Consider the following 23298-nt stretch of genomic DNA (forward strand, 5'->3'; position numbering starts at 1 on the left):
TAATATGCAGCATAAAATCAGGAAACGTGTATGCCAGGGTTGTATCCTTTCACCATACTTATTCAATTTGTATGCTAAGCAAGTAATCTGAGAAGCTGAGCTATATGAAGAACTGGCATGATTGGAGAGATTCATTAACTGTATTCAGTGTGCAGATGACATAACTTTGCTTGATGAAAGTTCAAAGAACTTGAAGCAATTCATGATAAAGATAAAAAACTACAGCCTTTAGTATAAATTAAACCTCAATGTAAAGAAAGAACAATCCTCACAACTGAATCAAAAAGCAACATAGCAATAAGTAGAAAAAAAACCCAAAAACTGAACTTGTCAAGGATTTTATTGTACTTGGATCCAAAATTAATATTCATAGAACAATAGTCAAGAAATCAAATGATGAATTACAATGAGCAAATTTACACAAGACTATTTTAACCTGTTAAGAACCAAAGATGTAATCTTGAAGACTAAGGTGCGCTTGGCCCAACTCATATTATCTCAGTCACCTTCTCTGCATAAAACAGCTGGACATTGAGTAAGAAAGACTGAAAAAGAATGGATATCTTTGAATATTAGTGTTAGTGAATAACATGGAATATACTGTGGACTGCCAAAAGAACAAATAAAACTGTGTTGAAAAAGATGCAGGCTGAATGCTCCTTAGAAGTGAAGGCAAGACTCTGTCTCATGCACTTTGGACTTGTTAACAGGAGGGACCCTGTCCCTGGAGAAGGACATCATGTTTGAGTAAGTAGAGAGTCAGTGAAAAAGGGGAAAATCTTCAGTGAGGTGGATTAACACTGTGGCTCCAGCAATGGGCTCAGACATAGCAATGATTGTGTGCAATTTTCAGGACCAGGAACTATTTAGTTCTGTTGTACATAGGGTCTCTATGAGTCATAACCAACTTATGGTACCTAACAACAATATATGCAAGTCCCTAGTACCAAATCTGGCATAAAGCAGACCTAAAATTTTGTTAATTATTGTCATTAGTTTTATTTACTTTTCTGTTTCCTAAAATGATTCTTAATTCAGATTAACATTTTCAGTGGTTTTTCAAATATTCCTTTGTTTTCTTCCATCCTTTTCTATAATACGGTGTTTTTCTTATTTATTTGTTTTGTACACTTGGGATTTACTGTGGTATATAGTATGAAGTTAGGGTCATAAAAAAAACTCACTTTTTGTAAATAGTTTTAAAAACTATTAAATATTGCTTTGGGTACCATAAAGTCAATTTTCAACTCATAGTGACCCCATGTGACAGAGCTGAACAGCCAAAAACAAAAAACAAAACAAAGCAAAAAAAAAAAACAGTCTGTGTTGGAAGAAGAACCGCCAGAATGCTCCTTGGAAGCCAGGCTGGTCAAACTTAATCTCTCTTACTTTGTGCATATTATCAAGAGGGACCAGTTCTCAGAGAAGGATATCACATTTGATAAAGTGAAGGGTCAGAAAAACAGAGGAAGACCCCCTACAAGAAGGATTGGTACAGTGACAGCAGCAATGGGCTCAAACATAGCAATGGTTGTAAAGTTGGGGCAGGAATGGGCAGTGTTTCATTCTGTTGTTCATAGAGTTACTATGATTCAATACCAACTCCGTGGCACCTAACAACAACAATAGATATAATGAAGGCCTGGAATTATTTTGAGTCTAGTTCAAACCCACCAGCTACTCCTTGGAATCACTATGAGTCTGATCCTACTTGACAACAATAACAACAACAGCAGAGTAAGTATTTATTGCATGGGGTAAGGAACGATTTAATCTAAAATGTAATTTAACGTAATCTAATCATCTTGGATAGAAACTTAGAAAAGGAAAAATAGGCTATTCAAGTTTGACATAAACACATATGGTTAGATGAAGAAAACATGGAAATAAGAAAGAAAATAAAAATATTTGTAGCTAAGAATCAGAGGTATAGCCTAGAAAACTATGAGTCAAAGAGGAATTTACCCTAAATGCTGTAGTCTTTTTTAAAATAGTCTTTATGGTACCTACAGAATCTTACATTGACTTTCCCTCATTCTGCTTCTTTTAAGAATTTCATTTTTATTTCTCCCTTTTCATTTTTCTATTTGAAAACTAAAATCCCAGCTATTCCTCCATTTTATAGCTGAATAACTGTCCTGACTCACTTAACTCTTGAATTCTTTGTGTTCTCATCCACACAAGGGATTTAGTAAAATCCACCCGTAAGAATGTTTAGGGTATGACCACACGCAAAAGCTTGTCAGTGGTCATTGAATACAAAACAAAACAACAACTTCAAGAATGGCAGTTGCCTACCAGTCATTTTGGTTTTATAATTTAATTTGGATAACTAGGTAAATGGGTGTGATTAATTAACAAAAACATATTCACGCAATGATACATGAAAAAGAGAAAATAAGGGTTGTTTTTTTCCCCCTCCCTAAATCCTTTATCTTTGCGATCATACTTAGTCCTCTGATGATCACCTATGTCCACTCTTTTTGCTTATCCGTACTGTAAATGGAAGTAGCCAAATCCAGACTCACTCTTCTGTCAATACTTGACAGCCCCTCCTGCTCTGCTAGTCTTTGGAAGAGCAATACTTGGCCTTTAAATAATTGGCTGGTAGCCTTTTTGATTAGAAACATTTAGAGTTCTAAAAACTAAACTGAAAACATTTAGAGTTCTAGTTAGGGAAACTAGAAACTTAAAGTAAGTGACTTTTGAGATTGCCAGAGTTAGAAACCGTAAGTTTCTGGTTACTTCCTATCAGTGTATCTTCCTCTGTATGTCCTTATTTGTCTTCTTTGACTTCTCCTCATGCCTCAGAGGCCATACCACAAGAAGAGGCAGGCATTGAAAACCTATGTGACAAGAAGAGGCAGGCATTGAAAACCATTAAAAGCTATGGCATTTCTCTTTTAGCAACCCCTTTTGGGTTAAAAATAACTAAAAAGTCTTTTAAATTTTTGCTATCAGAAAAGTTATAAGGAAAACCTCTGCATAATTTATAGGGCAGGGTATAGATCAGTTAATTGGACTGTGAGCAGATGCATAACCTCACAATGTTAGTATGTTGAGATACTGTATGTTGGTTGAGCCTGTTGTTGGTGATGATGGCATTGAAGTGACTTGAATAGAGTCGCTGGGCAATGCATAATGTTAAGTGTTCAGCTATAAATTGAAAGCTTATAGGTTAAACCCATCCAGAAACTCCTTTGAAGACAGGTCTGGTGATGTACTTCTGAAATTTCATAGCCTTGAAAACTCCATGAAGTAGTTCTCGTCCGTACACATAGGATCACTGTGAGTTGGAACTAATTCTAGATCAACCACAAACAACAATATAACTTGGAAGGCCCTTCATTGAAATCTACTGTATTAGTCATGGTAAATATACCTTAAATTTTGTGTGGGTCCTGGCCAATGTGAAAACTGAATGACAAGGCACAGGTTCTTGGCTATAGAGTTCAATATTTTAACTTCTGAGCTTACTCCAGACCATGTTCTTTTCATTTAAAGTACAAGTGCTCTGATGGAGGACGCATGCCAAAGTTCTACTTTTCTCTGTTTAGAAAACAATGCTGCAAAACATATTTTAAAAATAGATTAGAATGGTTACCAATATGCAACAAATGCTGCTCTTTATGTGTTGACAATTTTTCTAATACAGGCTTAGGATTGTGCCATATAAACACACCAAATGGTTTACCAACTGCTGCAAGGGAATGATGCTGTCTCGTTCTGGATCACTCCGTTTGGAATTTTAGAATCCTAAGCTTAATTTTACTTCTTACTGTTATATTGCAGGAGCACTATGACTGTATTTTCTGATCCAAAGTCTACTGAAAATGATCTGATTAGAACTTGTTAAAGTAGAGGATAAGATGGTGCATTTTTAGTGATGTGAACTGCCCCTAAAAACAAAAACTTTCATGCCGTTTTTGTTCTGTTTCTCAGTTTCTCCATGTAAGGTAAGGCATGAAATATATTTTCATAAGCATCTTAATCAAGTTTTTATCAGATTAGCCAGTTTATTGCTGATTCTCAGTGAGAAATGAATTTATAAGAAGGAAATTGTTGAAAAACTTACTAGTAAGAAACAAATACAGGCAAACATGATTAAAATGATGTACGCAATTTTGGAAAGGATATTGAAAATCCATTGGTGGGATCACTGATTAATTTGATCATGCTCTTGAAATACTTCAGTGTGTTTACACACAATGAGAGCTGGTGGCCTTTTTGATTAGAAACATTTAGAGTTCTAAAAACTAGACTGAAAACGTTTAGAATTGTAAAGTATATGCATTTTGGGCCGTAGGTTTTATACCAAGAAATGTTCAGATTTTATTGGAGACATGCTTTCCTTTGTTAAGGTACACTATATGCTGATACAGTCTACAAAAAAGGGTAATTTGTCTAGCATGTGTTGTGATTTAACAGTGAAAACATCCTGGTCAAATAATACTATGTATGGGGATTTTAGTAGGATCTTACATTGTTTTTAAAACTGCACGTGCATTATTTATTTATTTTAAGACTCTTGGATATTGGCTTGTAATTTCTTTATGCAGAATATTTTCTTTTTGTATTCAAATATTGTAATATTTATTGAATACCTACTATGTGAAAATTAGTGTGCTAAATAGTTTCACGTGTTCCATTTGAACTGAATGAACAAAAGGACATGTTTACAAGTGAAAAGACATGAACAAATGTGTCTAATTGTGCCCTTTCAAAAATGCAATGGGGCAGTAATATATATGAGTTTTGAACTAATCAATCACCTTAGAATATGACAAATTTTGATTAGTCTCCTGCTCAGAAGCCTCTTTCAAAATTTGCAAGCTTTACTATATATTGGAATTCAAAATATCACGCTGTTCTTTCTACCTTTGTTCTTCTGCACTGATAGTTTTTAAAATGAAAGCCCTAATCTGTATTATATAGGATCATTAATTTCTGCATTTTACACTTGAGCAACAGCACTCTGATTATCTGCTGCAATGAAAAGTAAGCAGCCCTGCTTTTGCAGACTTAATTACCTACTGCAGGGCCTTTCTTTTACCCGTTACCACAAACAGTCTGGAAATGGGGTCAAAAGCATGATTAGAAACCAAATTAGCCACTGAATCCAGAAAACAAACATGGAAACAGATCCAATAAGCCAGTATGATACAGAGACCCATCTCCTTCCACACCTGGTTTTATGCAGAGGGTTTCCTATTTCCATGTTCTCTAAAAGAACAAAGCCTTGTAGCAAAGGACTTCCAGTGGCTTTTATATCAGAGAAAATCAAATGAACCTAATAATAAGCCAGAAATCAGTATTCTGGGAGGCTAGAGCTGGTCTAGATAAAAGGATAGTTTTAAAGAATTTGACTTACAGATTATATAAATGCTAGAAGAAAAGATCACTTGGCTGTTTTTTGTTTTATACTAATTGATCCTCTAATTTTAGCTTAAGAAAATGGCAGAGAAAGGGCATCCTGTTGGTTTGTGAATTCTTTTTATAATAGTTTGAAAAATATTTAGTATTAGTCTTGATTTTAAATATATATCTGTATTTTATTTGAACACTTCATTGTATACTATTTTATGGATGTTTTCTAAATCCCTGCCAATTGATATGGCAAATCCAATCTATGTAGTGTTTTTAATTAATCACACCCAGGTTCTCAACACACCATTCAAGTGCCAAGAGAGATTTGGAAGCAATTTCAAGTACATGTAAAAGGAAGATGACTCTCAGATTAAGGTCTTCTTTTTCAAGGAATTTAATAGACAGTAGTAGAATTTTATACTATAAATGAAATGCTGATCAATTTATATTAACAAAGATAATAGTGTTTACTTATAATATTGATAGGAGCAGAAATGATGATCTAATTTAAAAGACTGCAGAGCAAGACAACTATTGTTTGAAAATATGCATAAAAGGCAACAGGGAAACAAAATGATAAAATATTTAAAGAACATGCAGGGAAATGAGTCAATAAAAACCACAGTTAACATTAAGAGATCATTCAGTTCCATTTGGAATTTGCTGACTTGAATATATTGCAACCAATTAAATGCAACTAGTCACAGTTTTAAGAAGCTTAAGATATCAAATCTAATTTAGTTTTATTTATAGAAAGATGTTTGTGACAACAATATTTTAACAGAATTCTCTTATTAGTACATAATCTTGACTAAGTATTCTGGTTATATTTAGAAATCAATGCTTATATGTTTCAAGCAACTACATACTTATATAAACACAGTCCCCACATATTTCCCTCTCTGAAAGTTATAGTTTCACCATAATTGAAAATATAGGTAAATGCCCAGGTATCCTAAGAATGGTTAGCCTTTCTATCAATTTGTCTATTTTGGTTGTGTTTTATCTGATCTCTTTAATCCACTCATAACCAGAGATTAATAAGCTTGAACTTTATAATGAAGATACCAGAAGTCCTTAACCAAAGTAAAAGAAAGATTTCAACAGTTAAAGAGTGAATATATGTGAAATGTACTGAATAGACAGAATGAATCAGATCACAAATCTTTTCCTTTAATCAAAGAGCTTTCTTTTCTTTCTTTTTGTTTGGCAGTTTGTGGGGAGATGTGCATAGGACTAAGAGAAAAATCTTTTTGTCTAAATTGTCCAATAATTTGATAGATGCTTCCATTTTGCTACTACAGCCTTGACTAAAGTGAAGACTGAAAGCTCACTAAATTAGTTTTGAAACAACCTTAGAGGTGCCCTACTATTTCCTGAGTTTTCAGAAGGTATCAGTAAAATATAATATCCAGGTATTATTGAACTGAGAACATTTTTCAAGGGGAAAATGATCTCATTGTAACTAGTTCATTTTTCTAGAGCTATTTTCTCTCATCAAGAAACCATTGTCCAGTGAGTATAATTTTGGAGCAAAAGAGCCTTTCTGTCTATCCATGTTGAACACACCCCTACTACTTGCCTATTGTTATTTTTAGGAGTGTATCACAAAAATTCAACCAGTTGATCAATATTTATTGTATACGGAGGCAATTTGTGCTTGGAGAATCTCAAAAAGTTATAATAGAATTGGAAAGATTGAAAAATAACTTGAGGATGTTCCTAACATAAAACACGATTATTAGAAGTGGGGTTTGGAAACCTAGAGTAAGTATAAGCTTAGGAGCTCAGCATATATGAGTTATAATCTTATTCTTTCCCTATGCTGTTGTTGTGTGTTGTCAATTCAGTTCCGCATCATAGCAACCTGATATAGGGTTTCCTAGAGCATCTGGAGGGTTTGAACTGTTGACCTTGTGGTTACCAGTCCAGTACTTACCCTACAGTACCACATCAGACCTTTGACAAATGAGAGGTGTCTGAGATTCATTTTTTTTTTTTTAAGTTTTTATTGTGAATTGAGTGATAGCTTACATAGGAGAACATCAGTTTTATACCCATTGTTTCATTGCAATGATTACAATCTCCTCCGTATATCATCATTCAATAGTATTTGCTCTGTTGCTTTTGTTGTTTGTTTGTTTGTTTATTTGCTTATTTGGAGGGTATGCACACAAAAATACTCAGGAATATATAATAATTTAAACAACTAAAGGGCACATTCTGTAAGCCTACATCCTGGCCACCAGCACTCAGTCTTTCTCTTTCCATGTATCTACAGTCCTCAGGTCTCTCCATGTCCTCCATCTCTGCCTCCATCTCTGGTGTCACTGACTCTCTAAATAGGGTCCCACATTCCACTCATGCTATTCTCCCTTGATGGTTCTAGGGTCCTCTGTTTCTGGAATGTAAGATTAACTATGCCCCTCCCCCCCTTTTTGTTACAAAACTTCTACCTTTACAGCTGTGAGAGTCGCAAGTAGTCATAATAACAATTATTCACTATTGAATCATAAGAATCTTATCCCCATCTCTTTTCACCAGACCCATCTAGTCAAGAAGAAAACTATTCAGTGGGGACTCTACCTTTCCCTGCACATTCTTAAAAGAAACTCCCTCTTGAAAATGTGTAAGCCAGTCACTTTGTGCCTTTATCACCCCCTCATTTTAGGTAGCCAATTTCTAAGTTACCCATCCCTATCAATCCTCTGTACAGAAGGGATAGGATTGATATTTAATGTGAAGACTCCTTCCCTCTCAGTTAATATTTTGAGCTACTAGATTCATAAGTATAGGTCAAGTTCATGAGACTTGATTTTATTACCTTTGAAATACTATAATTTACCCAATTCAACAGCAGTAGTGAGGTTGGCCCAGGATTGAACATTGTTTCGTGCTGCTGTGCATGGGGTCGCTATGAGTCGGTTCCGACTCGATGGCACCTGACAACAACAACCACCCAATTCAAAGAGATTTTCTGAAGATTACAAAAATACATATTTAGAGTATCTGGAATATAATATATATCAAGTGCATAGTTTTTACTTACTATGTTGGTTGAATTCTCCTAAGTAATCCTGTGTATAAGCATATTATATATAACAAACATGCATGTGTTCTGTTGTTGTTAAATGCTGCCAAGTCAGTTTTGACTCATTGCAACCTTGTATAGGGTTTCCAAAGAGTGGCTGGTGGGTTTGAACTGCCAACATTCTAGTATTTGTTGTTGTTGTTAAGTGCCATCAAGTCGATTCCAACCCATAGCGACTCTGTATAGGGTTTCCAAAGAGCAACTGGTGAGCTTGAACTACCGACCTTGCAGTTCAAACTACTTTGCAGTCTCACACATTAGCCCACAGTGCCACACCAGTAGTCCAGTGCTTATACTACAACACCACTATCAGCTATATAAATATAAGGTGGTTCAGATGTCAAAAAGAGTGAAGATAACACATTTGGAAATGAAAGAAATCTAAACAATGGGTGTTGAGTAAGTGATGTTGTTCTTGTGGAGGACTTACTAGACAATATAAAGAAAGATTCACTATGATTTAGAGATTATTTAGATATAGATTCAAAGAAAATTAAAAAATGAAATAACCAATACCCAACAAAGCAAAATTGTCAGGCATGTAAAGACATAAGAAAAATGACTATACTAAGAAAAATAACCAATCAGTTGGATACTTCTAAGGACTTATATAAAGTTAGAATTAAGATTCAGGACACGTTTAGATTTTTTTTAAAATGTATTTCTACGTAAATCAATAGATAATTAGAAAATAAAATTAAGAAGAAATGTTATTTAGAATACTATTAATATTTTCAATACATAGGAATATATCTAATGAAACACTACAGCATACAAAATTTCAAAATATTAAATAAGAGACAGCTCAATAAATCGAGCAGTATATGTTATACTATGCACATGATATTTAATGCACTATAGCTGGTTGTTATTAGATGTCATAAAGTCAGTTCTAACCCCTAACTACTTCATGTATGACAGAATGAAACAATACCTGGTCCCACAACCATCCTCACAGATTTTTTTATATTTGATCCCATTGTTGTAGCCACTGTGTCTATCCATCACATTGAAGATCTTCCCCATTTTTGCTGATCCTCCACTGTGGCAAGCATGATGTCTTTCTCCAGGGACTTATTATATGTCCAAAGTATGTGAGACAAAGCCTCACCATCCTTGCTTCTAAGGAGTGTCATGCTGGACTTTCTCTAACACATACTTGTTCATTCTTCTGGCAATCCATGATATATTTAATATTCTTCAGCAATACCATGATTGTAACGTGTCAGTTCTTCTCTAGTCTTCCTTGTTCTTATCCAAATTTCACTTGCATATGCAGCTATTGAAAATAGCTTTATTTGAGTTGGGTGCACCTTAGTCCTCAAAGATATGTTTGTTGTTCAAGCTTTAAAAAGTGTTTTTTGCAACAGAGAAACCCAAGGCAAATTTCCTAACTGCTGCTTTCATAGGCTTTGATTGTGGCACTAAGTAAAATGAAATCCTTGACAACTTCAAACTTTTCTCCCTATACCATGTCTTGTTTATTGGTCTAGTTGTGAAAATTTTTGTTTTCTTGACAATGAAGTGTAATGCATATTGAAGTCTGTGGTCTTTGATCTTCATCAGCAAGTGCTTCAGGCTTCTTCTCCTTCATCAAGTAAAGTTTGGTCATCTGTGTATCTCAAGTTCTTAGTGAGACTTCCCCCAAACCTGATGTCATATTCCTCTTCATATAATACAACGTCTTGTATTAGTTGCTCAACATACAGAGTGAATAAATATGGTGAAGGAATACTACCCTGACACATATTTTTTTCCTGATTTTAAACCATTCAGTATCCCATTATTAAGTATTCTGAAATTTCCCTTTTTTTTGCAATGTTATCCATAGTTTGTCAAGATTTACACAGTTCAATGCCATTATGCAATAGTATAATACAAGTAATTTCCAAATTGATCTAAGGATTCATTGCATTTTAAATTAAAAAAATCCATTTTGGGGGTGAACATTTTTAAACTGTTTCTAAAATTAATAGGGAAATAAAAAGAGCAAGATTAGCTAATTCAATTGTAATGAACATTAACAAAGTATGAGAACTTGCTTTATCACATATCGAGACTTACTCTAACATGTAATTATTAAATTATGAAAATTATACAAACATATAGAGCAATGAAGAAAAATTAAAATAGTATCAAAGTATATGCAAATGTCATTATAAAAATTTAAGTTACAGCAAAAATTGTTACGTGATGTTGAGTTGGTTCCAAATCATATTGACCCTATGCACAACAAAATGAAACACTGTCTAGTCCTTCACAATACTAAAAATTGTTATTCCATTTAAGCTCATCGCTGCTGGTATTGTGTCAGTCCATGCCATTGGGGGTCTTCTTCTTGTTTGCTGATCTTCCACTTTACCAACCATAATATCCTTCTGTAGGTCCCTTCTGATAACATGTGTGAAGTATGAAAGGTGAAGTTTCACCATCTTGGCTTCTAAGGAGCATTCTGGCAGTATTTCTTCCAGGAGAGATGTGTTTGATCTTCTGGAAATCTATTGTGCTTTTAATATTCTCCTCCAGCACCATAATTCAAATGCATCAATTCTTCTATGGTCTTCTTTATACATTGTTCATCTTCTGCATGCATATGAAGCAATTGAAAATGCCATGGCTTGGGTCAGGAACACTTTAGTCCTTAGATTGATTTCTTTGTTCTTTAACACTTTAACAAGATCTTGTGCAGCAAATTTATTTAACGCAAAAGTAGCAATGCAGTGTTAATGGGAATAAAACAATGTTTTCACTGATACTGTGCAAATTAGATATCTATATAGAAAAACAAATTCTGAACTCTACCTCATCTGTCCTAGAAGAAGTACAGTCAGAACACTCTAGACTCATACTTATGACATGTTGCATGAAAGCAAAAATAAAAAATATCTTGACTATACGATGGTGAGTAAAAAATTATCCATACAGATTGTAGAATTTATTTGAATCAACTTTTAGAAAAAACAAATTTATCATTTTTGATCAAATCTCCTTGGTTTTCAATACACTTTATTCATCTGTCAACAAGCTTCTATATTTCCTTATTAAAAATGTTTTAGGCTTAGCTGCAAGCCAAGAATGCACTGCTGTCTTCATTTCATCAGAGGTAACTCTTCATCCTGAAGGACAGCTTTCAGGGGACCAAACAGATGAAAGTCCAATGGAGCAAGATCAGGACTACATACAGGGAGGATGCTTTAACACCTCAAAAGGAAATTTTTGTAGTGTCAACAGTGTGAGCAGATGTGTGTGGACACGCATTGTTATGCAAGCTCACAAAGCCCTTGGATAGCAGTCCTTTGCATTTAATCAAAAGTTTAGGCTGCAGCTCTTCAGTGAACGTTTCACTGTATCAAGCACTGTTGATTGTTGAACGTTTTTCCAGATAGTGTTCTAATATTGGCTCTTGAGAATCCCAGAAACCTGTAAGTATCAATCTTTTAGCTGATAGTTGACTTTTGAACTTTTTTTGGTCATCAATTGTGAATGTTTCCATTCCATACTCTGTGCTTTAAACTCAGGCTCATAGTGATGAATCCATTACTCATCACCAGTAATGATATATTTTTTAAATGTTTTATTGTGAATTATGTGATAGTTTACATGGGAGAACATTAGCTTTACATTCATCCTATCATGCATCATTGCATTGCTAAGGTTACAATCCTCTCCATGCATCATCAGCCAATCAGAGTATACCCTGCAAGCCTGCTTCCTCCCCCCCCCACTTTCCACCTGTTGTCAGCACCCAGACCCTCTCCCTTCTGGGTCTAGAGTCCCCAGCTGCTCCATCTTTCCACATCATCATCTCCGTCTCCATCTCTGGCATCACTGTTTCTCTGGGAAGGGTCCTGCACTCTGCTCTCTCCCTTGATGGTCCCAGGGACCTCCGCTCCTGGACTGCAAAGTCAATCATTTCCCTCCTTTTGCTACAAAATGTCTGCCTTTACATTTCCAACCCTCACAGTCAGTCCTGATAACAATTATTCACTATTGTAATGCAAGAGACCTATCCCGATCTCCTTTCATCAGCCCTGCCCAGACAGCTTGTAATCCAGTCACTTCTTGCCTTTGTAGCCCACCCATTTTGGGTAGCCAACATCCAAGTTGCTCATCTCTGTCTACTCTGTGTATGGAGGGGTTGGGAATGATCCTCGCTGTAAAAATTAGTTCCCTCTTTTGAGCTACTGCATCCATAGGTGTAGGTCAAGTTCATCAAATTGTATCAGATTACTCTTTTTTTCTTCTTCTTTCTTCTTCTAGTTGAGCTCTGATCATCCCGTCATTGAAGCCAGGGAAAGTGGGTATTATCTGCAAGTGTGGGTGTTCTTATGCATATGCCCTCGTTTCTTATCAGCTGGATGCTTCACTCTCCACTCTAGTCCTCTGAATGATTTTTTAAAAACAAACCTCTACCTTCCTTTGTTTATTCATCCAAATTCTGTTTGAAAATATCCAAACGCTTTTATTTATGCTCTTCCATGAGTTGTTTTGGTATCTATCCCACACAAAGTTTTAGAAACCCAAGTCTGTCGTGGATTATTTCATAGTTAGAGCCATGGCTAATTTGCAAATGATTTGCCACATTAGCCACTGTCAGTTGCCTATTCAACAAAATCATTTCACGTGCACATTTAACATTTTCATCAGCCATGGATGTGGATGGGCATTTTAATATGACTGGATAATTTTTGACTCATCCTCGTAATACGTAGCATTATGATCTGGGGTCAGAAAATATTTATCAAGTAGGACATTTTTTCAAAAAGAAAAATAAATTTGATAAATTGGAGTACATTCAAATTTAGAACTTTTGTTCTTCTAAGGAGGGTTAAAGGACAGATCACAAAGTAGGCTAGGGTATTTCACACATACACCTAGTATAAAAGGAATGCTAGTATGGCATTGTAGGATAAGCACTGAACCACAACGTTTGAGTTTGAGCCGAAAGGTCAGCAGTTCAAACTCACCAGTCATTCCCTGGAAACCATATGCAAGGTCACTGTAAGTCAGAATCAACTTGAGGACACTTCACAACAATCACAACATCTAGTGTAAGGGGCTTGAAAGAGTTCATGGGAAAATACAATGAAAAGATTATGGAATTTTTTCACAAATGTTTTGAAACCCCTCTTACAAGGCTTATAAAATAATTTTCAAGTTAGTTATAAAAAGACAAACTGTAGAAGCATATATTAAAGATTTAAATTATAGAAGAGGGTATGCAAGTGACCAATTAAAATATGAAGAGAGTTCAACATCATTAGTCATCAGAGAAATTCATATTAAAATCACAGTGAGATATTGCTATAGACCCACCTATCAAAATAGCCAGAATTAAAGCAATTGTGTTAGTAATGATGTGGTGCAATTGCTATTCTTATACACTACTATTGGAAATATATAATGCAGTTACTATGGAAGATGATTTTTAAATTATCAATTAAATATGCATTTCTTAGAAGCCAGACATTTTTATCCTAATTATTATGTATGCAATAGAAATATGTGGAAATATTTATCAAAAAACATTTATAAGACTATTCATAGCAGTAGCGTTGGTAATAGAAAACTGGAAACCACTGAATATCTCTCAGCAGTAGAATAGATAAATATAATATACTCATATAATGAAATATGACAAAGCAATAAAATGAAAAGGTAACTGCTATATACAATTGTATGACTAAATCTTACAAACATAATATTGAGTGAAATAAGTCTGACAGATAAAAATACATGCTATTTAATTCTAATTATATAAAATCTAAAATAAGAATAGCAGAAGTCAGGATAGTGCCATTGATGTTCTCTACCAAATCCCTCTACCACAGAGACCCAAAATGCTTTGTGAAATAGATACAGATAATAATCCTGGAACTCTGAGCATGAAAGGAGGGGATAAAGGATGGGACCAAGCATCAAATGGAAAAGGAGACAGAATGAAAACAGTGACTGAGGGGTGAGATGGAATTGGAACATTCAGGATGATCATTTTGAGACAACTTTGCAAAATTCCCATTGGGACAGAGACATAGTATGGGCAGATCCAAACTGAACAAAAGTGAGCTGAAAACTAGCTAGATCTGAGAGAGAAATGTACAGGAAAATAGAGGAGAATTCCATGACAAGGTGACAGCAGAATAAGGAGGGAGCCAGTAAATGAGAATGAAACAACTCACTAGTCATGAGCCCATACAGAGCGTGGCTGTGATGATGATGATGGACTCTGGGAGGACCTTGCCTTATTAAATCAGGGCAGAAACTGTGTAATTGGTTATACTCTCCCAGAAGCGTATTGGACCCAAACCGGTGAACAGTGACCAAAGAAGTATGTTGTCCTACTTTCTCCACCACATCTTACTACTGACCAAGGGTGAGCTCTTTCCTTCTCCACCAACATGGTGGCTAGGGCTGCTCCCACTGTTGTTGTTGTGAAGTGCCACCGAGTCGATTCTGACGCATAGTGACCCTGTATAGGGTTTCCAAGGAGCAGCTGCTGAGCATGAACCATCGACCTTGCAGCTCCCACTACTATCCTACAATTTCCGCACCTTCCTTACAGTAGCCACCCACTACATCACCACCACAGTAGACCAAACTGCACACTAGCAAATCACAGTTTGTATGCCCAGCACTCATGTAATTGATGTAGTACACACTCACAAAACACAAGATGTGTGCCTTCAACTTCTTTTATTAGAGGTGCAGGCACACATGTACAGCACTACAGTGTCTTGTTGCCTCTATGGACACAAGTTCCCACGGATCACAGGTCCTGAGTGTACTGCCATTATCTCCTTGGTGATGGGGGCACACACTCATGTTAGTCAACACGACAGCTGTTTGCTGACATGACAACCAGCAGCACTAATGCACACTGCCTTACCAGCATGAGGGACTACGGCTGCAACCCTTTCCCTGACTTGTTCCCTTTTTCTTTCATTTCACTTGATCAGTTTTTCGCCTCGTTAGCTTCTTTCTTCATTTTTTCCTAGTTTTTAGCTCATTCAACATTTTAATATTTTTTTTCTTGCCCACCAGGAGGAGGCAGGCATACTTAATCCACTAGTCAACCATACCTACTGAACCTAACACCAACCAGCCATCTAACAGGCAAATGCCAACACTAGCTCGCATCATTCAATCATTGAAAAAGATGGTGTAAAACTCCTATTCACACAGCCTGAGGCTGCTTTTCAAGACCAGCAGAGATTCATGACCCCACTGCCACTCCAACTCCCACCAGCTACTTGACCTAACCAGAGATAAATAGGTAGCACACACTTTCTGCCTGTCTGGATACAGCTAAACAAAAATTCAAGGTGAAATAAACCAACACATTATTAACAAATACAACTCCAGAATGTCTTGGAGACAATTGTTGTTGTTGTTGTTAAGTGCCGTCGAGTCGGTTTCGACCCATAGCGACCCTGTACAGGGTTTCCGAGGGTGTAAATCTTTACGGGAGTAGAAAGCCTGATCTTTCTCCCGCGGAGCAGCTGGTAATTTCGAACCGCTGACCTTAAGGTTCGCAGCCCAATTCGTAACCACTACGCTACCAGAGCTCCTTATAGACAACATCAAATCAAGTAAAAAAATAGGATGGGCTGCCACAAACAAGTGACCAAAATAAAGAACCAGGAAACTGCCTTGGTGATGAACAAGTGATAAAACTTACTAAGTAATTTAAAATATTTAGCTATAGGGCCTTTAGAGAACCCAAGGAAGACACAAACAAGACTGAGGAAATCACAAAACACCTTAGAAGAATTCAGGAAAGCAATACTAGAGCAAAATGTCAAAATAAACAGGCAATTGGACACTATACAAAAGCAACAAATAGAAATTCAGAAGAGTAAAACTAAAATTTTGGACATCGATAACACACTGGAAGAACCAATGAGTAGAATCAAATCAATTGAAGAATGGATTAGTGAATTAGATGACAAATCCTTTGACCTCTAGTTAGGAAAAATCATGAAAAAAAATGAAGAAAAATGAAGGAAGGCTAAGAATTATGTAAGACACTATCAAAAGGAAAACATGTACTTGTATTTGGAATTCTAGAACAAGAGGAGGGGAATAAAGGGGTAGGAGAGAGAGTCAGAGAGAGACTTTTTGAAGGTTTACTAGCAGAAAACATCCTTAATGTCATAAAAGATGAAAATATATCCCTCTAACAAACTCAGTAGACCCCATACAGAAAAAACCGAACAGCTCACTGCTAGCAAGCCAATTAAATTCACAGCAAACCTATAGGACAGAACAGAATTTTTTACTGAAGACAGCCTACCTTTCTCCTGTGAAACGGTTGATGGATTTCAATTGCCAAGCTTGTGGTTATCCGCCGAACACTTTACCCATTGTGCCACCATAAATCTTTTCATATAGGATGTTGTTGTTGTTAAGTGCCGTCGAGTCCATTCTGTCCCATAGTGACCCTGTATAGGGTTTCCAAGGAGTAGCTGGTGAGCTTGAACTGCCGACCTTACAGTTCAAACGGCTTTGCAGTCTGGCGCATTTCTCACAGCACCACACCAACGACTCCATATAGGATAGACTCCAAAAAAAGTGTCACAAAGACTTATCATAATCAAATTTTCCCACGCAAAAACAAAAAGTGAATGTTGAGACGAGCTTGGAAAAAATGAAATGTTACCTACAAAGTGAAACCAGTAAATTGACCACCACTACCATTTAACATGAAGTCCTGGTGTGGCGCTGTGGGTTAATGACAAAAAATGGTGCTGGCAAACCTTGTTATCCATTTAAATAAAAATGAAACAAAGTCCATTCCTTACATCTTGTACAAAAACTAATTCAAGATTTATCAAAGAAATGACTGTAAAACTTAGAGGTCATCAGAAAAAAATAGGGAAAAACTTAGAGGCCCTAGTTTATGGCAAAAAATACACTACCAAACATAACTACAACTGCACAAACAACAGAATATAAGCTAGATGATCAGGACCTTTTAAAAATTGAATATATCAAAAGACTTCTCCAAAACTCACCCCAACTACAGATAGGGAGAAAATCTTTGCAATGGCATATCCCACAAGGGACTAATCTCTAAAATGTATAGAAAATGTGGACAACAAAAAGACAATCCAATTTTAAAACAGCAGGGAACATGCACTAAAGAAGACATACAGAAAGCAAAAAAACATGAAACTATATTAATGATCATTAGCCACTACTGTTGGTAAGTGTCATTGAGTCAGTTCTAATTCATAGGGTTTCCAAGGAGCAGCTGGTGCGTTTGACATTATGGTTATTAGTCTGGTGCTTATCCTACAGCACCACACAAGGACTCCAAAAGCACAATAAATATTTGATAAAAACAAGAATATATCCTGTTGTTGTTTTTAAGTGCTGTCAAGTTGCTTTTGACTCATAGCAACCCTGTGTAGGGTTTCTAAACAGTGACTGGTGATTTTGAACTGCCAGAGCTTATCCTACAGTGCCACACCAGGACTTCTTAGGATGGAATAAAAACCAACAGTAATGAAATATTATCTCACCCCTTAGTAATAATAGCAAAATTCAATAAGAAAGAATACAGTAAATTCTGGTGAGGGTGATGCGGGATTATAACTCTCATATACTGTTGGTGGGGCTGGAAAATACTGAAATCACTATAGAAAACATTATGGTATTTTCTTAAAAAGTTAGAAATAGAAATGCCATTTGATCCAGCTATTCCTCTACTTGTTATATATCACAAAGATCAAGAGCCAGTTCACAATATACATACCCATGTTAACTGCAACATTCATAAAAGCAAAGAGATGGACACAACCCAAGTACCCATTAAGGGATGAATGGATAAACAAATTCTGGTATTGATAATGGAATACTGTTGCTGTTGTTAGGTGCCATGGTGTCGGCACCGACTACTAGTGACCTTATGTACAGCAGAACAAAACACTGCCTGATCCCGGGCCAATGTCACTACTGTTGCCATGCTACAGTCCATCGATGCTGTCACTTGGCCAAACCACCTTATTGGGAGTCTTCCTCTTTTTCTCTGACCTGCCACCTTACCAAACATGATGTCCTTCTCCAGCGACTGGTCCCTCCTGACAGTTTGTCCAAAGTATGAGAGATGAAGTTTGGTCATCTTGGCCTCCAAAGAGCACTCTGGCTGCACTTCTTCCAACACAGATCTGTTGGTTCTATGGGCAGCCCATGGCACTCTCAATATTCTCCTCCAACACCATAAATCAAAGGCTTCAATTCTTCTATGGTCTTCCTTAGTCACTGTCCAGATTTCGCATGCATATGAGGTGATTGAAAATACCATGGCTTGGGTCAGGTGTACCTTAGTCCTCAAGCTGACATCTTTGCTCATCAACACTTTAAAAGGTCTTGTGCAGCAGATTTGCCTAATGCAATACATCATTTGATTTCTTGACTGCTGCTTCCATGAATATTGATAGTTGATCCAAGAAGAATGAAGTCCTTGACAACTTCAATCTTTTCTCCATTGATAAGAAAGTTGTTTATTGGTCCAGTGGTGAGGATTTTTGTTTTCTTGACATTGAGATGTAATCCGTACCGAAGGTTGTGCTCTTTGATCTTCATCAGTAAATGTTTTAAGTCCTCTTCACTTTCAGCAAGGAAGGTTGTATCATCTGCATAGCACAGGTTGTTAATGAGACTTCCTCCAATCCTGAAGCCTGTTTTTAGTAGCAGAGGCTAAATTTATCCTACCACCTCCAGAAACAAAAACAAATACAGACAAAATATATGAAAAATGATTTTGAAGACATTGAACAGCAGGTAATTGATGATAATGATTCTTCAGAGATAGGAAATGGGTTATACGCCACAATTACCTCTACTTAGTGCCTGGAAAATTTTTCTAGATTGTAGCAAAGAAAAGTGGTAACCAAGAAGAAACCAGTAGACACTTGGAATAAAGGAAGTGAATTAAGATTCCAGGGACATTGAGACCAACAGAGTTCATGAGACAGAACAGTACAGAGTGACAACTCTAGCTGTTAATAAGTAATATAACTATAACCCCGAACAACACTCTTGATCATTTATATAAATGGTAGTGTTCCAGCACCCATAACTGCCTAATATCTGATTAAAGATACATGGAAAAAAGTGAAAACCATGACCAGTAATAAAGAGAATGATCATTCAATCAAAATAGCCCAGTCTGACATAGATATTCAAATTAGACAATTACAATAGAAGAGCTATTATAACTGTATTTCAAATGTTCAAAAAGTTATGTAGACACATGAAATACATAAAAGATTTTAAAAGCAGGAAGTTATAGAGATGAAAACCACAGTGTCTAAGATGAAAAAGCATATTGGGAGGAGTTAAATTCAGATTATACATTGAAGAAATGATCACTGAATTTCAAAACATAGCAATAGAAATGATTCAAAATAAATAAATTTTGCTTGTTTTTTTTTTAAAAAAAACTATTATGGAAAAAAGGAAATCGGTGAGCTCTAGGAAAATACAAACAGACTAATATAAATGCAGGTAGAGTTTCTGAAGCAAAAAAGAGGGACTAAAAACAGGAAAATACCAGAAGGAAAAATTTCCAAACTATGAAAACTAACTGTGCATTCAAGAAGCACAATGAACCTTAAGCACAAGAATGATAAACAAAACTACCTCAAGGCACTTCATCATCAACTTACTCAAAACAAAAATCATAAAAGCAGCCACAGGCAAAATCATATATAGAAGGACATTTCTTTTTAGATTCAGTGGAAGGGACAATACACTGGAGCAACATCTTTAAACTAAAGGATAAAACTATCACACTAGAAAATGTGCCTGTGCATGTGTGAGTATAAATATATATATATAATAAAAATACATATATGCATGTATATATTTGTATATCTATAATTACAAAACAGCAACCTTCCTTTGGTAGCTACTAATTTTTCTCGTTCTGTAGATTCACTTGCTCTGGACATCTTAATTAAATTCTAAAATATATGATGCTTCATTCACTGAGTATAATGTTTTCAGTATTCATCCTTGTTGTATCATGTATTACTACTTCATTTTTTTTCAAGACTGAATAATATTCCATTTATGGCTTTACCACAATCAGTTTTGGACATGTGGGTTATCATCACTTTTTGACTCTTATGAATAATTCTGCTTGAGCATTGGTTTACAAGGTTTTGTGTGAATATATCTTTTCAATTATTTTATATATTACCTAAAACTGGAACTACTGGATCATAGGGTTTAATGGTTAGAGTTTTTGTCAACTTGACTAGGCCAGGATTTCCAGAGGTTTGACAATTGGAATATACTTATTCTCATGGGGATGGGACCTGAAACAGGCATAGTTAGCTCTACGGTGAGTGACTATCAGAAGCCAATCAGTTGAAGGGATACTTCCTTTGGGATGTGGCCTGCTTCCAGTATAATGGGCATGAACGAGGGAATCTTTCTTTTGATGGGGACCTGGGAGTCTACAACTGTAAGCCATTTTCTTGATAATAAAGTTTTCTTTATTTATGTATCATTTTCAGTAGGTTTCCTTCTCTGGGAAGCCTGGCCTAAGATGTAGGGTAACTCTGAGTTTAACCATTTTTATAAGCTATTAAACTATTTTTCACAGTATTTGCACTATTCAAGTTTCCTTCAACAGTGAATGAGGGTTCCATTTTCTCCACATCCTTACCACCAACACTTGTTATTTTGCCTGTTTTTCCTTTCTTTCTTCTTCTTTTTTTTTTTAAATGCAGCCATTCCAGTGTTCATTGCTTTTGACTTTCATTTCCCTAATAACTGATGAGGATTCCTGATGGGGCACTGTAGGCTCAGCACTAGACTTCAAACCACAAGGTTGACAGTTCCAATCCACCAGCTATTCTTCAGAAAACCCAAATACAGGGTACTATGAGTTGGAACCAACTCAGTGGTTATCAATAACAACAACAATGACTAATGATGTAGAACATATTTTTATGTGCTTATTGACCATATGAGCCATGGTACGTCTCTGAAAGGTAAGTACTGGATTGGTAACTCCAAGGTTGGCAATTCAAACTTGCCAGCTGCTCTCAGAAATCCTATACAGGGTCTGACTGATGGCAAATACCAGCAACATTGGCCTTTTGCATATCTTCTTTGGTGGATAATCAAGCCTTTTATAATTAAGTTGTTTAACATTTGTTGCTGAGCTGCACAAATTCTTTGCTTGTTTTGTATACTAGACCTTATCAGATGCTCTGCAAATACTTTCTTCCATTATGTAATTTGTCATTTCACTTTCTTAATAGTGTCCTTTGATGCTCAAAAGCTTTTAATTTTAATGAAGCACAATTTCTGTTTTTCTTTTCTTCCTTGTACTTTCATCTAGCATTGTTTATACAGTGAAAATAAGTTTTAAAAATAAAAATGAAATGATATTTTCAGACTTACAAAAGTTGAAGAAACTAATCACAAGTACACCTGCACTCCAAAAATATTCAAGGAAGTCCTTCTAGCAGAAGGAAAATGACATCAGCTGAAAATTTAAATCTACCCAAAGGAGCAAAAAACACCAGCAATTATCCATGCAAGGGTAAATACAAATGGTTTTTCTTATAATTTACATTTTGTAAAATTAATTGACTGATAATTTTATACAATAGTAATAGCAATCTATTGTGCATCCCATAACATATGAATAAGTCCTGAGTGGCACTGTAGGATAAGCACTGAACTGTTAACCACAAGATGAGCAGTGCAAAACCACCAGCTACTCTTTCCAAGCCTTACACAGGGTTGCTATGAATCAGAATAAATACAATGTCACTTAATAACAACAACTTGGCAGCAACAGCACAAAGGTCACTAGGAGAGAAATATAAGTATAATGTTTGCATGTAAGTGGTACAATATAACATAAAGATCAACTGTGATCATTTAGAGATGTATATCATAAATCGCAAAGTAACCACTAAAATATCAAAGAAGGGTTATAGCTAAAAAGCAAACAGGAAATCAAGTGGACTTCTAAGAAGTTACAATTATTCCCCAAAATGCCAGAAACAAAGGAAAAAATAAAAGATCCTTTAAAAATAAAGTGGTACAAAATAAATAAATAAATAAATAAAGATGATGATATACTTATATCTACTTGTATGATGGTATACATAGAATACGGGGCTAAGAGGGCTCAGGGGATGGTGTTGGAACTCTGAAACAAATATAAAGGTATATTTGGAGGACTGAAGGGTTTACAGATGGGCAATTTTCAGAAGAATCCAGAAATCCATTGTTTTCTGATTCAAGACACTCAGCTGTTCCCAGAGCCGCCATCTTGGGAGAAAACATCTAGATTATATCAGGATTGATAGTATCAGGAGAGAACATCTTGATTGTATCAAGATTGTATCAGGATTGATATCGAAATTTAAAGTGACAGTTTCGACATAAAACCAAACAGCCACCACTCGTCTGTCTGTTGTGCTGTGGTGGCTTGAGTTCCTGTGATTCTGAGGGCTATGCCACCGGTATTTTAAATAACCAGCAGGGTCACCCATGGTGGACAGGTTTCGGATGAGCTTCCAGACTATAATTGTAGTTTTGTCTATTTCTTTCTTTAATTCTAGTAGGGTTTGCTTTATATAATATGGTGCTATTTCATTGGGAACGTAGATGTTTATAATGGTTATGTCACCTTGCTCAATTGACCATTTTATAATGAGATAGTGTCCTTCTTTATCTCTTATGCTGGGTTTTGCCTTAAAGTATATTTTGTCAGAGATTAGTATCACCACTCCTACTCATTTTTTTGTTGCAATTAGCTTGGTATATATTTTTTCCCATCCTTTAACTTTTCGACTGTTTTTGTC

The sequence above is a fragment of the Chrysochloris asiatica genome, unplaced genomic scaffold (genome assembly GCF_000296735.1).
Source record: "Chrysochloris asiatica unplaced genomic scaffold, ChrAsi1.0 scaffold00036, whole genome shotgun sequence".
Classification (NCBI taxonomy): Eukaryota; Metazoa; Chordata; class Mammalia; order Afrosoricida; family Chrysochloridae; genus Chrysochloris; species Chrysochloris asiatica.